Genomic DNA, 15,516 nt, shown 5'->3' with positions numbered 1-15,516 from the left:
ATATATATATGCTCCTATATTGGTCTCTATCGTGCTGGCCTGTTGTAATGTATTGTAACCATTTGTTTGAAAAATGTCAATAAAAAAAAAGGCTTAGTCAAAGGTTTTTACAGCAGATTTGCTTCTGTGAGCTTAGAATCAACTAGTGAGGAGTTGGCCTAACTGCTAGGGCAGACGACCTCGAATCTGGGGAACCGGGTTAGAGTCTTGGCAATGACGCTGAACATCCTGTGATTCTGGGCAAATCACTTTATCTCCCCGTGCCTTAAAAAAAAAAAAGAATATGTCCTCATGTAACGCAACTGGTGCTATGTAAAGCGCTCTGATACCAGATACCGGGTCAAGTTTGCGCTATATAAAACTGTAAAAAAAAAAAAAAAAAAAAAATACTAGACCCTTCATTACCTGCTTGGTGAAGATGATGACTCTTGTGATGCTTTTGGGTGCTTTGATGATGCAGGACCACAGCAATGGCCTCACTCGGCATGGGGGCCTTAGATAGGAATCCGCGTGGCAGTCATTTAAAGCAAGAACTCCTGTTCAGCAATTGTGGCTCCCAGGCCAAAAGTAGAAGGGTTCTCAATATAGGCAGGTGCTGCCTCTGGACTTGATCTCCAGCTGGACTTTGTCTTCACCAATTGCGGTCTCCTTACCTCGATCAGGGCTACTACAGAGGTTTCTCTTTTGTGTCGGTCCAGACATTGGGCAGAGTCAGCACCAGTTTTTAGCCCCATAGTTTATGCTGAGAAGATACTGGCCTTCTCCTCCTGGGTAGTCTGTCATCCTGAAATCAGGGCAGGCAGGCGTCTAGGTGCCAAGCAGAACCTCAGCTCCTTCAGCAAGAAGTGCAGACTTCAGGTGATGCCCCCTCCCCTCTGGGAGATGGGCTCTCATATAAACACCAGCCCTGGTCAAACAGCATATATCTGAGTGCTCTGAGGAGCACTCCCCTCCTTGATTATGAAGAATTTGGAACTGGAAGAAAATTAGGTGGTATGTGTCGCACATTTATGCCCATTTTCCAGACAGGGTATATGGATCAGCTTTCTTAAGGTTTCAGAAACTGTTTGGGTTGGCTCGCTTTCTGATGTAATTTTCCAGCTCTTGCACACACAGCCTTTGTGCAACCTGATTGTTCTCACAGCTGGTAGCAAAGGTGCTGTTTCCAAGCATGAGTTTTCAAAACAAGCGCACATTAAGGTGTAATATCTCAGCACCTTGCGGTCATCAGGCATTCTGACCTTGTAACTAGGGACAAACAAAAGGAAAGAACCTGCTTAAAAATATCCTCACATTTACCAAACTTGAGATCCCGACACACACCTTACCCTTACAATCTACTAAAAGGCTGCTCTCAAGAATAACTGATAAGCACGTCTTTGCTAATAAGGACTCAATGGACTTTTTAAAGTTAGCCCAGTCTCCATCCTCTCTCACTTCGGTGTTTGGGTCTCCACACCCAGCCACAGTAGACTGTGCTGTATGGGGATGAGGTATCTTCCCCTTATCTTTTGTCATGCTACCCCAGTGGCCTTTCAAAATGGATTCCACTGGTCCCAGCACTCAAACTTTCACCACGCATGGAATCTTTTTACTACACCTGTGCTACACATCCACTGCAATTACATGCACTCAACAGGCACATAAAATGTTAGGGCAAGGATCTGTGGGTCACGATACAGCAGACAATTTACATAACAGAGGTCAGTAGACCGCACTCCACTTTGACACAGAAAAAGTTCTAGTCAAGACTACTAATCAATATAGTATGGTACGCTGCCATCACAGATTATTTGATCAACCCAGGACCTGGACACGGTGGTCCTATGTTGCATGCTTGGTGCTCCCTTCCAGGTCACAAAATAGATTCTGGTCCTTTCTTTTCCATGGACAGTTATAGGTCCCTGCACACACGTTAGATCATAGTCATTGCAGGGCATCAAAAAAGTCATAATTCAACTTTGACATATAGTTGGGCACTCACAGCAGGGGCACACACCCGCACACTTTTATAACATACTGGTAATATTCCCGACCCTGCTGCATTCCAGCTTCTAGACCGAATAACCAACATTTGTGAAGAAGTCAGGTAGAGAGCAATTGGAGGAGGCTGTATAGAATGGTTGTGTGACAGAACAACAAAGAGAAATACTCTGCATGGCTTTACCACTCATTTTTCTCCCCACATGTTTTAGAATGCATATGCTTTTACAATGTATGCCATCTGATAGAGACATCCATCCACAGATTCCTTAACTTAGAATATTCCCCCAGGCGTCCGACTGGATCCGGAAAAACCTTTTTTCCCCCTGCAGTACCTCTGCTCGCTGGGAGGCGGCGTCGCCTGGCTCCGTCCTGACGTTGTCCACGAAATTGACGTCAACTGAGCCATATAAGACCCTCCCGGCGTGTTGACGTCCGTTTTCTTCTATTCCGCGTCCCAACGCGGATCCAGAGAAGCGGTTAGCTCTGGCCTGTGTTTGGTTTTCAGACCTTCTCGACGCCTTTGGAGTCTGGGAACAGTGTGTGATGTCTTTGGGCTTCAAAACATGTGAATCCTGTTCTCGGCAGATGTCGGCGACTGACCTACACGCGATCTCTATGGGGTGCTTGAGCAAGCACCACGACTTTGAGGAGTGCGACACCTGCCGCCGGCTGAAGCCGAAGTCCTTACGGGAACGTCGCATGAAGTTGCTGTCCACCCGGATGTCCCGTTCGGAGCCCTCACGCCACCGGTCTCCTTCTCGTGCTGGGGGGGGGGGTCGGTTCGGGACAGGTCGCGGAGTCATTCCCACGGATGTCGTTCTCCCGCAGGTAAGCATAAGAAAAGGTAGTCACGGAGGTCGCTGTCCTCACGTGACGGCGGGGCCCGTTGCTCCCGGTCTCTACCGGACATGGATCCTGAGGAGTCGACCCCCACTTACCCGCAGTTTCCTGGTGCTGGGGCGACTAAGGCCAAAATTAAGACCTATTCTCGGGCCTTGCTATCCACCTTTGGGTCACCCCCTCTCCCTGGCGTGCCTTCACGCCCCACAGAGGGGGTAGGGGCTCAAATCTGGATTTTGCTGGCGGGTTTGCCCTCGGCACAGGTCGTGCACCCTGGCTCTGGTTCCAGAATCTCTGTGACGTCGGGGCATGGCTTCCTCCTTGCACATCCACGCCTTCCAGGTCGTCTTCGCACAGCCCTGTGCGGCTCCCTGTGTCGATGCCGGTTACGGCTGCGGTGCAGCTCTCGGCCCTAGGTCAACTACGTCCTTCGCTGCGGGTTTCTGCCCTGGTGGAGGTCACGTTGACACCGGTCCGGCACCGGAAGGACGAGGCTCTTTCGGGGGCTCTTGACATCAAGTTGACGCCGTCTCGACGCCAGAGTTAGCGCCGATGCCGGTCCGGCGCCGGACGGACGAGGCTTCTTTGGGGCTCGACGTCAAGCTTACGCCGTCTCGACGCCGGTGCCCTACCCAGTCATTCCTCGATTGGTGGAGGGTGGGGAGACCGACACTGAGGAGGCTCCTGTGGGTTCGCCAACCCCTGGATTGGTCCCCCTATACTGGCAGGGCCTTGGTTGCCCTCGGGCTGTATAGCCACCACGTTTTGGTGGCAGGATTAGCCTCATGCCGTCCCCTACGGATGACCTGTTGTCACCACCTAGAATTGCCACGGTGGCTAGTGCGGAGTTTGCAAGGGTGACTCGCAGGGCTGCAGACATTTTACAACTGCAAATCCCCTCCGTCTCGTTGCCCTCTAATCCCTTGCTGGAGTTTCTCCACCAGGGCAGCATGGACATGGAGCCCTTATTGCCTTTTGATGAGTCATTATACAACACCCTTTTGGGGGCTTGGGCGAGGCCCTCTTCGGGGGGCCCGGTGGATCGTGCCATTGCGCATCGACATCGCCTTGCTCCAAATGATCCTGTCTGTTTTTCCTCCATCCTAGGGCTCAGGGACTGGTGATTCAGGCTTCAGTCTCGTTGCCTTCTGCCCCTCCTCCGTTGCTACCTCTCACTTGGTAGTCTCGCTGGTTGAAGTCGTGTGGCCGCCATGTATTTGTCTCCACCAGTGCAAGCCTTAGATCCTTGAACACATCTTGCGTGTTTGCACGGGCCACTGCTGCTCTTTGGGACTCGGTCGAGTGCCTCCTCCCCCTCTCTCCCAGTGGATACTCTGACCTGGATCAGTTGGTTCGTGACGGCCGGGAAATGGCGCACTTTTCCATGGCCATGAACACCACGGATTCGGTGGGTCGCGCTATTGCCCTGTCCGTTGCTCTGCGTCGCCATGTTTGGCTGCGCGATGTCTTTTTTCCTGCCAATGTCCAGGAGCGCCTTAGGGATCTCCCCTTTGATGGGGCCGCCTTGTTTAACAGTCAAGATTCGGCAGTTCAACGCCTCATGTTTCAGTTTCCATAACTTCTAGAGCTTTTAGTTCTTGTGTGGACTTGCGTTTGGTAGTGCTTGTGTGGACTTTGTATTTGGTTGCAGTCTTCTCACTGCTTGGTGTGGTGGGTGCCATCCTTGGGTTCAAGACGTCATTACCCAGACGGACTGTGCGGCTTTTCGCCGTCTTGTCCTTCTTTTGCTACAGCAGACCAGCTGTTTATGTATTTCTTTTGAGTCCTCTGCCAACGAGCTTGGCTCAAGAGGCGTCCCTCGCTTTGTCTGGATGTTCCTTGTCAGGATGTTAAACTAAATTATAATGGTGGTCGCACTCCAATGTGTGCTTATGGTAACTTAATTTCTCAACTGTTAAACCTCTCTGGGTGCTGTGGGAAACCGCCTCCTGATCAAAGAGGTGTAGATAAGAATGAACATCCAAAGTCCTTCACCATTGGAAGGAACATCCCAAAGCAATCCGATACGAAACAGATTCGTCTTTAAATAAAGGTGATCACATTTTTGATGTTCATGGATGATTGTTTATTCCAATGTTAAACAATTTCATGGAGAAATTCGTAGATTCAAATCATCAGTATTCAAATATAAACTTGTTCATAAAGTACGCTGTCATAGGGTCACAGGGGTGTTGATCCCCAATGCATTTCTGGACTAGCCCTTCTTCAGGGGTTCTCCCTGTAAACAAAAATACGTGCTCTTAATAACCTCAGAGCTGAAATGCATCAAATCAACATAAAAATTGCTGCCTGGAGACATTGTGTGTGAAAACGTATATCTAGTGAAAAAATTAGATCACGTATATCAAGCTATGTATTGGTATCAAAATGTCCTAAGGAAATTACACATCTGCCCTTTTAGCATCCCCAGTGTTAGAAAAATAACTCCCTGCGTTAAGTGTGGTTAAAAGAGAGTCAAATAGTATTACGTGCCGTGCCCTTCAATAGTATTAATACATCCAGATAACACAATATAGCCACGAACGAACCGGTACAAGGAACGTGATGTGAAAGCTGAATAGGTATAAGTTAGTAATACAAGTGCGACTATGGATGAGAAGCGTCTAAGCGTGTAAGCGCTCACAACCTTCCCAGAAATATTACCTACGGTGAATTAGTAGTGATTCGCTGCTAACTATCAATAGCGCGTGATTTTAAGATAGAAGGTGAGCAGTTCAAATAACCGTACCTGTGTTTCCCGTTAGTCTATAAGTCGTGTACCAAACTCCATCTTCAGTATCCCGGAAATTGAACAGGGGCGACCCGTAAGTGAATTAAATAGCGTGCGAGTAACTGTAAACGTGAACACAAAAGAACGTGAACACAAAGGAAGGACCATAAAATGGACCCTACATGTTTAGTGCAAGTGTATTGCCAGTCTACGCGATCAATAAAGATGCGAACAAAAAGTGCTGTGAACTTCCAAAAGGCTCTCAATATGAAAAAATGCATGATAATAACAACTACCATAATAAGTATAGTATGTGGAACGGACCATGTCTGTTGCTTAAAATTGATGTGGTGTACATGCTAGCACAACTGAAAACGCAAACTTGTTCAATACAAGAACCATGTACATTCTTATAAATAACAACTAAATTCCACACGGTCATTCAAGCCCTTTGGGTGCAAGGAATCCATTTTGTAAATCCAAAACAGTTCCCGTTAGAGTAGGAATTTTCTATTGTCTCTTCCATCTTTGAGTTGTATCTGCACCAAAATTAAAAAATAAGTTAGCTGATGTTATGTTTTTGTTCATTAAAATGTGTGGCAATAACCGACTTTGAATTGTTTAATCTTATGTTGCTTTTATGTTCCGTCAATCGGGTTTTGATTTTTCGTTCAGTTTTCCCCACATATGTGAGTCCACATGGACATTATAATAGATAAACTACAAAGCTGGTATCACAAGTTGCCGTTACGTGTAACTTTATAGGAGTGCCCTGTGTTGGATGTCTCAAGATAGTACCTTTTATAATGTTATTACAATTTCCACAGTTCAAACACGGGATAGTACCCTTAAATGTGTCTTTCTGATCTGTCTTTTGGCTTTTCAATAATTGTTGCAGGTTAATTGTGCGTTGGTATGCGAATATTGGACACTGTTCAAAAATACCGTTGAAATCCGTTTCTGCCTGTAGCATTGGCCAATATTTTTTAATTGTTTGTTTGATTTTGTGACTGTTAGTGGAGTATCTTGACACAAAAACACATCGTTCTTGTTGAGTATCCAAATTCTTCTTGACGTTAAGTAGTTCCTGCCTACTTTTATTATTAGCTCTTTCGCTGGCTTGTTGCAGAATCACTTCACGATATGCTCGTTGTCTAAATTTAGTCATGAGCTTGTCTTTGTTTTGCTGGTACAATTCCTCAGTGGACGATATTCTTCAGATTCTGAGCAGTTGTGAATATGGTAAATGTTGCTTCAAACTCATTTGGTGGAAACTTCTAAAATGAAGAAAATTGTTCCTGTCTGTAGTTTTGGTATACACCGATGTGATAAGTTTATGTTCAACGATCTTAATTTTTACATCCGGAAAGGCAATCTTGTGTTTATCCATGGTGTGTGTGAATTGAATGCGCTCATCAATGTGATTCAGTGCGTGAATTTCCCTTAGTAACTCATTCTCTGGGCCTTTCCAAATTAAAAATATATCATCGATATATCGTAAAAATGTGATGGCATTGTTGATCCAGATATTCTGAGAAATGATGTGTGTTAATTCAAAGCGATGCATGAACAGATTTGCATACGCAGGAGCTGCGCAATTGCCCATTGAAGTGCCATTCAGTTGGGTAAAAAATTGGTTGTCCCATGTAAAATAACTGTGATATAAGGTGAAATGCATAAGTTCCAACAAGAAGATTTTCAAGCTGTTATCTTTGTCACTCCTTAAAAGGAAATATTCCAGAGCTTGAAGGCCCAAATTGTGTGGAATTGAAGTATATAGTGATTTTACGTCTATGGTACATAAAATGTATTCAGTGTTTTCATCTAGTTTAAGTTTGTCCAACTTTATCAAAAAATCCGTCGTATCCTGTAAGTACGTGGTCATTTTTCGCACTATCGGTTGTAAATAGCAGTCTATATATTTTCCTATCGGTTCATGTATAGAATTTCGAGTGCTCAGAATTGGTCTAAATGGTGGATTATGTAAGTTTTTGTGAATTTTTGGTATCCTGTACAGATAGGGTGCACTAGGATTTTGCTTGATAAGACATTTTTTGTCTCTCTCGTTAATTCTTCCAGATTGCAGAGCTTTGTTAATGATGGTGACTAAGACATCTTTAAAAGCATTGGTAGGATCAGAGAGGAGTTTCATATATGTATTTCCAGCTGTAACATGCGACTGTACATTCTCCAGGTGAAATGAAGTGTCAAGAATTACAAGCGCCCCTCCTTTATCCGCCTTACAGCATGTGATTGTCTTGTTGTTGGCAAGGTTAGTAATAGCAATGCGTTCTTTGGCTGTCAAGTTACAAGCTTTGGATGACTTGCTTTTGAATATGTCATGAAGTTCTTTTTGTGCAATTGTCTCAAATGTATCTAAGATTTAGTGACTCACAGGTGCTTGAAACGTGCTATCTGGTTTGAGATTCAGTAGTGTGCCTTGATTTTCAAATTCTGTGGGTGTGATGACATTCTTAAAAAAATGTTTAAGACGTAATGTTCTCATTTGAACATACAAATTTGTGTCTCTAGTTCATTACTCTCATAGGTGGTTACGTATGACAGACCCTTCTGAAGTGTTTGAATTTGAAAGGTGGATAACTTCGTTTTTGAGATGTTTATTACCAGGTTTTCTGACTCCTGGTCAATTTTGCAATTGGTATTGAGGAATCGGTTGTGTTTTGTTCACCTGGATGCCGGTTGGGCCTTGATTTCTTCCTAAAAAAGTGCCAAAAGAAGAGGGAGGTGCTGTGGTTCCATTTTTTGATGTTGAAGGTCTAATGTGGGGTACTTGTTGGCTATTGTGTAGCCGTTCTTCCCGGCACGGGAAGTTTAAATGGCTCCTGCAGAGTCTTTTTCGGCTCCTTCTCTTTTGTCTGCGCTCTTTCTACAGTGTGGGACATCCGCTCTAGTGAGACCCGCCGGGTTGGTGCGGTTCTCTCCTGGGGGTTTTGTGTTGTAGGTTACGGTTGGTCCGTAGTTCTTTCCGGTCTCTGTGGATATGGTCACACACAGGATATGGTCGCTGTCACAGGGCACCGTATATGTCCTTCAGCCCCTGTCTTGGCTGCGTTCTATTCTCAATTGGGGAAGTGCTTGCGTCTTTTCTAATGGTTCAGGTCCTGAGGGCCCTTTTTGCCCCAGGACTATGGTGTTTCCGCCAGCTATGTTTCTGCTGTGTTACCTTGTAAACTATTTCTTGATGCCCTTCCCTGGCTGTGACTTCGGTCCCTTTGCTTATTACACACGAGTTCAGGTCCTTCCGTTCCTGCCCTCTGCGGAGGTTTTCTGGTTCACTCTACTGGTTCAGGGCTGTCGTTTTTATCCCACGGTTCGATATTCCACTCCAGCTGTTCCCTGGTTGTGAGTTCCCAGTCATCACTAAAGTCACTGTTGCCGGTATTCTTCTTCAGGATGCTCGTCGTCCTGTCGGTGTCTCTTTCCCCTTTTCTCTGACGGGCCTCTGTCTGTGTATTTCCCACTCCTTCCTCGTGGATGTGGTGATCAGTGTTCCCGCTTGTCTTGCGGGGGGGACATGGTTTATACTCCTTCAGGGGGTGTTGTTGTCGCCTTTCGGTGTTTTTGACACTGTTGGTCCTGCTATGCTTCACACCGGTGCTGTCGGTACCTATTGTGCGACTTTCCTTTTCCTTTTCTCTGGGGCATGCTCTTCCAGTCCCCCCCCTTCCTTTTCATTTTTTCCTTCATTTTGTTATATATTGCTTTATGTGCATTCTTGTTTTACATATGGGTGTCATGATTTATACACATAGTGAGAGAGTATGCATACTCGTTTTTTCCTCTCCCTGGTGTCTGGGTTTTCGCCCAGTCTCTCCCTCCCTCTCTCTCCCTCCCTCTCTCTCTCTGTCTCTCTCCCTCTGCCTCTCCCTGTCTCTCCCTGTCTGTCTCTGTCTGTCTCTGTCTGTCTCTCTCTCTCTCTGTCTGTCTCTCTCTCTCTCTCTCCCCCTCTCCCCCCACTGGGTTTGTCCTGTCATCCACATGCCTGTATCTCCTGGTGGTCATGACTCTGTGTATCTCTACATGGTGGCATCTGTCCCCACACGTTTCACTTTTCGGCATCCTCTGGGGTGTACGTTCAGTGGGCATGCTCTGGCGATGGCATGATCTCTTGTCCCTTTTTCTGTGTCCTCTGTTTCTGGCAGATTCAGGCACTCCGGTGCTTAGTTTGCCGTCTTTTTGCAGCCGTTCTAATTTTTCTTCCATTCTGCACTGCCCTTTCTGGTTCTGTGTCTCCTTTCGTCCCTGTCTGGACGACGGAGATCTTGTTCTGTCCTCTGATGGATTGTGGTGCCCTTGCCCCCCTTGCACGTGCTCCCTTACGGGGATTCACTGGCACTGCTGTTTCCATTTGTCCATGTTGTTGATTGAGAAGCTCTTTTGGAACTTGGTGGGTTTCAGCCGCAGACCCTCCTCCACTGCGGTATGGCTTTGGTATCTATTCTAAGTTAAGGAAGCTGTGGCTAGATGTCTCTATCAGAGGAACGAGTTACTTACCTTCGGTAACAATGTATCTGGTAGAGTCACAGTCTAGCTGCAGATTCCTTAACGCCCACCCATCCTCCCCGTTCTGCGAAGGCCTTTTCTGGTGAGGTTTTACCACCTTGCCCCCTTACAGATGGCCTTTGTCTTGCTGAGAGTGCTCTTGCACCTTCCTCCGAGGCAGGGTGTGTCATTCTGTTTTGGGGCTCTTTGACCCTCCACCCATTCTTGTTTTTTGGTAGCTGGGTTCTGTGCTATTCAATGCTGCTCCACTTGGGTTCCCCCAGCGTGGAGATTCTCATGTTTTCCTACCCTCCCTCCGCCCTTGTCTGTTCCTCCTTGTTTGTGCTGCAGTCAATTGGGTTGGATTCTCTTTGGCTATGCTTCAGTTCATCGATCTCTGGTGGGGGGGGGGTTGAACGTTCTATGTGGTTGCACTTCTGATAACTTGTTGTGACTCATGTTGTTCCAGTCTTGTGGTTCTTTACAGCTCTGTCCTGCAGTGGCAAACTATCCTTAGTTTGTCATGCCATTCGTTTCTGCTGCCGTTGCCTCCTGGAGGGGGGGTGCACGGTTCTTCACTTTGATGGCACTTTGCTGGGGTGGGGGCTCCGTTTGCTCCCTTCAGTCCCTTCTTGTGTTGGGTACTCTTTCCACATGGTGGTGTTTCTCATTCTAATGATTTTTTTACCATTCTCATGTTTCTTTTCATTGTTGTTTCAACAATTTTTGCTCTTTTTTAACACACTGTTCCTATGCTCTCACAGTTTTTGTCATGGCTCCTCGTTGTGGCGCGGAAAAGTTTCCTGTAGAAAACTGACGTCCGCACGCTGGGAAGGTCTTATATGGCTCCGTTGATGTCACTTCCGTGGACGACGTCAGGACAGAGCTGGGCGATGACGCCTCCCGGCGTACAGAGGTACTGCTGGGGGAAAAAAGATTTTCCGGATCCAGTCTGACGCCTGGGGGAATATTCTAAGTTAAGGACTCTGGGGCTAGACTGTGTCTCTATCTCCCCTTTCTGTGCAGTGGACTCTTAAATGTCTAAAAAGGTTCCAAGAGGGGCGTGGCTAAGATGGCGATGGAGTGACATCGTCTTCTTGGAGCTCAGCTCGCCCAGGTCGAAATAAAGCATCCATCGGCGGCATCCGGACCCTAGGGGGGTCCGCAGGGTCCTTAGGGTGTGCTGGGCAGCGAGAGCCAGGGCAGACGACCGAGAGACCCCCGATCACTGTGATAATCAGCCGCGGAGGCCCCGAGGTGGTGAGCGGCAGTGGCGACGGGGACAACGAGAGGGCCGTCCTGAGGAGCCCACCGGTGGCGAAAGGACTCTGAAACTGCAGCGCCCGCTGAGACAGTGGCAGATGAGGCCTTGCGGGCTGACGGCGAAGTGGAGCAGTGGGTGAGGGACCGACGGGATCGCGGCCTCTCCCGGGGCTGAGGGGCAGCCTCTGCGGGGCCCGGCCCAGTGCGGCAGCTGTTGTAGGAGCTGCCTGGCACCGAGGAAGTGAAGCGGTAGCACGGCCCTCACCTGTGATCCGGCTGGAAGGTGAACAGCGGCGCCTACCCGGAACCAGGGGGCTGGCCTGAAGGGTGGGAATCCGCAACCGGAGATTGCTGCTGCCGGCTGCCGCGCCTGACGCTGAGGAGCGGCAGCCGTGTGTTGCGGCCTACCAAAGGAATGCACGGGGCCCCTGACGTCCTGGTGGAAGGACGCAGGGAGTGGAGAGGTGCCAGAGGTGTATGGCTTGAGCACGCAGCATTGTGGGGGCACAGTCGGGGGGGTGGCGCCTGAACCGGCGGAAGACTCTGGGAGCTGGAGGGCCGGATAGAATACAGGAGGTGGAGGTGGAGCCCTAACCCAGCACCGATAACGGCCTTGATATAGGGAGTGAGCCGGCCCACGATCAAGCCTGCTACTGACCTAGGCCTTGAGAGTTGGCCTCTTGCCTGCCGGTTTAGGGCACCCCGGTCGGCAGATAGACAGGCCGCCCACGCTGAGAACTGGGACCTGGCAGTGACCAACGCATTGAACCTGGGGGTGCATCGCCCCGAGGCAGGTGAAGTTGGTGGAGCTGGAGACCTTGTGGCGGCGCCTCATGGGGACAGGCCGCCCACGCTGAGAACTGGGACCTGGCAGTGACCAACGCATTGAACTTGGAGGTGCATCGCCCCGAGGCGGGTGAAGCTGGTGGAGCTGGAGACCTTGTGGCGGCGCCTCATGGGGTTCTACTCCCGCCTGGTGGTGTGATCATCTGCTTGCCGCAGCTGGGTCCGGTCCCAGCGCGCCCTTGGTGGTGTGGAGGCGATTGAGCAACGGAGGGCCCCGGGGGCGGGAGCCCCGGGCGCGGTCGTTCTGCGCACCTCTTGCCTTGGTGGCCTGCTGGAGGATTCCCTATCCCTTCACTTGAAGTCTCGTGTGGGGGAGTACTGTGATCCGGTGTCCTGCGAGCGCGGCCATGGCTACACAACGGTACAAGAAGGAAACCAGGAGTAAAGACCTGCTCCAGAAAACTGGCGGGTAGAAGGCTGGCAAAGTGGGGACGGATCCAGAGGTAGGTCACGCCACTGAACTGATTACTAAATAATTTATGGATCAGCTCTTCGACTCGCTCCAAGACGATTTTGCAAGCCTGCGACAGGAGATGTCCTCCGATATCAAGCAGCTCCGGACGGAGCTCAGCGAGGTGGGGGACAGAGTGGACACTCTGGAACGCAACGGAGATCGTCGAGAGGAGGAACTCACTACCTAGGCCCGGGAACTCATTGACCTTCGTGAGTGGAATGAGGAGCTATACCTCAAGCTGGAAGACCTGGAAAATCGCTCGAGGCGCTCGAACATCCGTATCAAGGGCGTGCCACTTCGGGCAGACAGCAGCAAGCTGGAAGACTGGGTCCTCTGATTCTTTAAACCTTTGGCTCCTGAACTGCGGGACAAGGAGGTCACGTTGGACCGTACACACCGAGCCAGACTGCCTGCTTCCGGCCCTGGCCAACCACAGGATTTCCTGACCTGCCTGCACTCCTACCGACAGAAGGAGCTTATCATGGCTACTACACATGACCGTACAACGGTGGAATTTGAGGGACTCCAGGTGGGGGTTTTCCAAGATCTCTCGTCCCTCACCCTACAGCGGCGCAAAAACCTACGGCCTGTTACATCCTTCCTCCGTGAGCAGGGTCTTCGATACAGATGGGGACACCCGTTCCGCCTATCCTTCTTCTGGAAGAATGAAACAAATGGGGTGCGGAACATACAGGAGGTTAAGGCCATACTTGGTGACGCCCTGATGGTGGTGGAGGAATCGGATGCGACGGAAGGGGTCCCGCTGCTGGGAGGCCCTCGAGAACAGGTAGAAGACGTGGCCCTAGGAGGGGTGCCCAGATGAAACCGTCGGAGGAGGAACGTCAACAAGAACGGGAGGCCGTGCTGCGACAGCTACAAAGCCAGGAGGGCTCGGAGGACTGCAACCATTGAATGACCCTGGGGGTCAGAAGCCAGCGACCTGTTGACAGAATGACTGGTCCGATCCCAATAGGATACGACATCGGTCTTTGTGGGGGGAGCCCCATCCCACGAGTGGCGATGAGAGACGGTCGGATCCATGGACCCCTGCACGTCACTGCTTACTTTTTCCTGTTGGAAGAAGATGTTGAAATGTTTTTGTACTTTTCTCTTTCGGCCTTTTTTCTTTCTCTCCTTTCCACTGCCTTTTTTCTCAACCCAAGAGAGATCTGCTGCCATTCCACAGACAGGTAGGGTGATTCATCGACTGGTGGCCGGGGGCGGCGGGAGGGGGCGAGGTGGAGGGAACAACCGTGGGGAGGAGGAAGGGTCTGCTGTACTCACCGGGGGTGTGCTGCCTGTGGGTCTTATTTGCTGTTGTGATTTGGGGGAGCGTTGGATGCTTGGTTTGATGCTCTGGGCCTGCCTTCCCACACAAGCACTGGGCCTACGCCATTATGCTAGAGGAACACTGTGAAGCGCTGCTGTGGGAGGGGGGAATACCGGTGTGGGGATCCGCTGGCGGGACGTGGGTAGGGGAGGGCGGGTACCCCGCGACTGATGGTTTCTCCCGCGACAGGCTAAGTCAGCACGCACCCATGCCTCCTCACATCACCACATGACACGATTTAAGGTAGTGATTATGAGCTTCAATGTGTGGGGCCTTAACTCGCCAGCAAAGCAGCGCGCCCTCCTTGCCTTGTTGAGAGATGCTAGGTGTGATATTTGCCTTTTACAGGAGACCCACCTTGTGCGGGCAGATTGGAGGCGGCTTCCATCTAAATCGTTCGATAGACAATATTTTTTTACCCCTTTCATTGGGAACACGGACTTCACCCCCCGGGCCTCGTGGGGAACACCTACTTGAAATGGCAAGAAGCAAACTGTAAACGTATCGTGACCTCTTTGACGAGCGTGGAATCCTGGATTTCCCCAAGTTGGTGGCTCACAATGGGATCCCCAATGAGGCGTATTGGCAGTACTTGGCGCTGCGCCACTGGGTCACACAGCCCCAGGTCCGTCTACATGCAAGTCGGCTCCTCACAAAATTTGAGATTTGGTACATTACTCGCATCTCCAACAAACGCCTTCTGTCAGACATTTATGGCTTTCTCAACAAGGCAAAAATTCAGGCCAGATCCCCAGCGCAGTGTAGGTGGGAGGCGGAACGGAGTCGGGAGTTCTCACCCAAAGAGTGGGCGTATATTATACACAGGACCCGGGCACCATCGTGCAGTACTTAAGGGAAAGAAATGCTCCTAAAAATTCCACACTATTGGTATTACACCCCAGTGAAGGTCGCCAAATGGAAGCCCCGCAGCAGCGATCTCTGTTAGCGGACAGGCAGGTACACTGTCCTATATCATATGGCATTGCCCTATGATACAGGCATTTTGGGAGACTGTTCTGCCTGTAGTTGATCAGATATATCTGACAGAACTCCCCAGATTTCCTAGCTATATTCTCCTGGGGCTACCCAATCCTCTCACATACCCCCTCCGGTCTTGTAGGGGCAGGGCGATCACTCTAGCACTAGGGGCAGCCAAGCAGGTTCTCCTGGCAAAGTGGGGCACGGCCAACATCTCGAATAAGTTAGATTGGCTACACAAAATGTGGGAGGTTGTGGGGATGGAAAGGATCACGGCCGGGATCAATCACACATTGCCTAAATTCTATAAGACCTGGGGGTCTACTGTGGCATACTTATCTTCAGAGTTCATAGAGCTTACCTGGCCTAGCTATCTACGAGTCCTGCGATTCCCCATGACTCCCCTAACGGACCCGCCACCCCTCCAAAGTAAAATCAGCCCCAGATCCCTTCCGAGTCATAAGATACGCTGTGGGTGGATACCTGTCGTCTATCTTTTCTGTTTCTCTCAATCTCCTCTCCGCTTTCCTTCACTTCCTCTTTGCTTCATCCTTTTTTCTCTTTAATAAAGTCTGATTTTGAATA

The 15,516-nt window shown here is 49.6% G+C and overlaps 1 protein-coding gene across 6 annotated transcripts in view; it reads left to right on the top strand.

Annotated features, from left to right (window-relative positions):
• Window positions 1-15,516, top strand: part of KIF13A (kinesin family member 13A) — a 758,668-nt gene that overhangs the window by 503,849 nt on the left and 239,303 nt on the right. The gene's annotated exons all lie outside the window — the stretch shown is intronic.

Source organism: Triturus cristatus, chromosome 5_2 (assembly GCF_964204655.1).
Source record: "Triturus cristatus chromosome 5_2, aTriCri1.1, whole genome shotgun sequence".
Lineage (NCBI taxonomy): Eukaryota > Metazoa > Chordata > Amphibia > Caudata > Salamandridae > Triturus > Triturus cristatus.
Note: the sequence above shows the minus strand (reverse complement) of the source record. Positions and strands in the feature narration are given on the sequence as shown.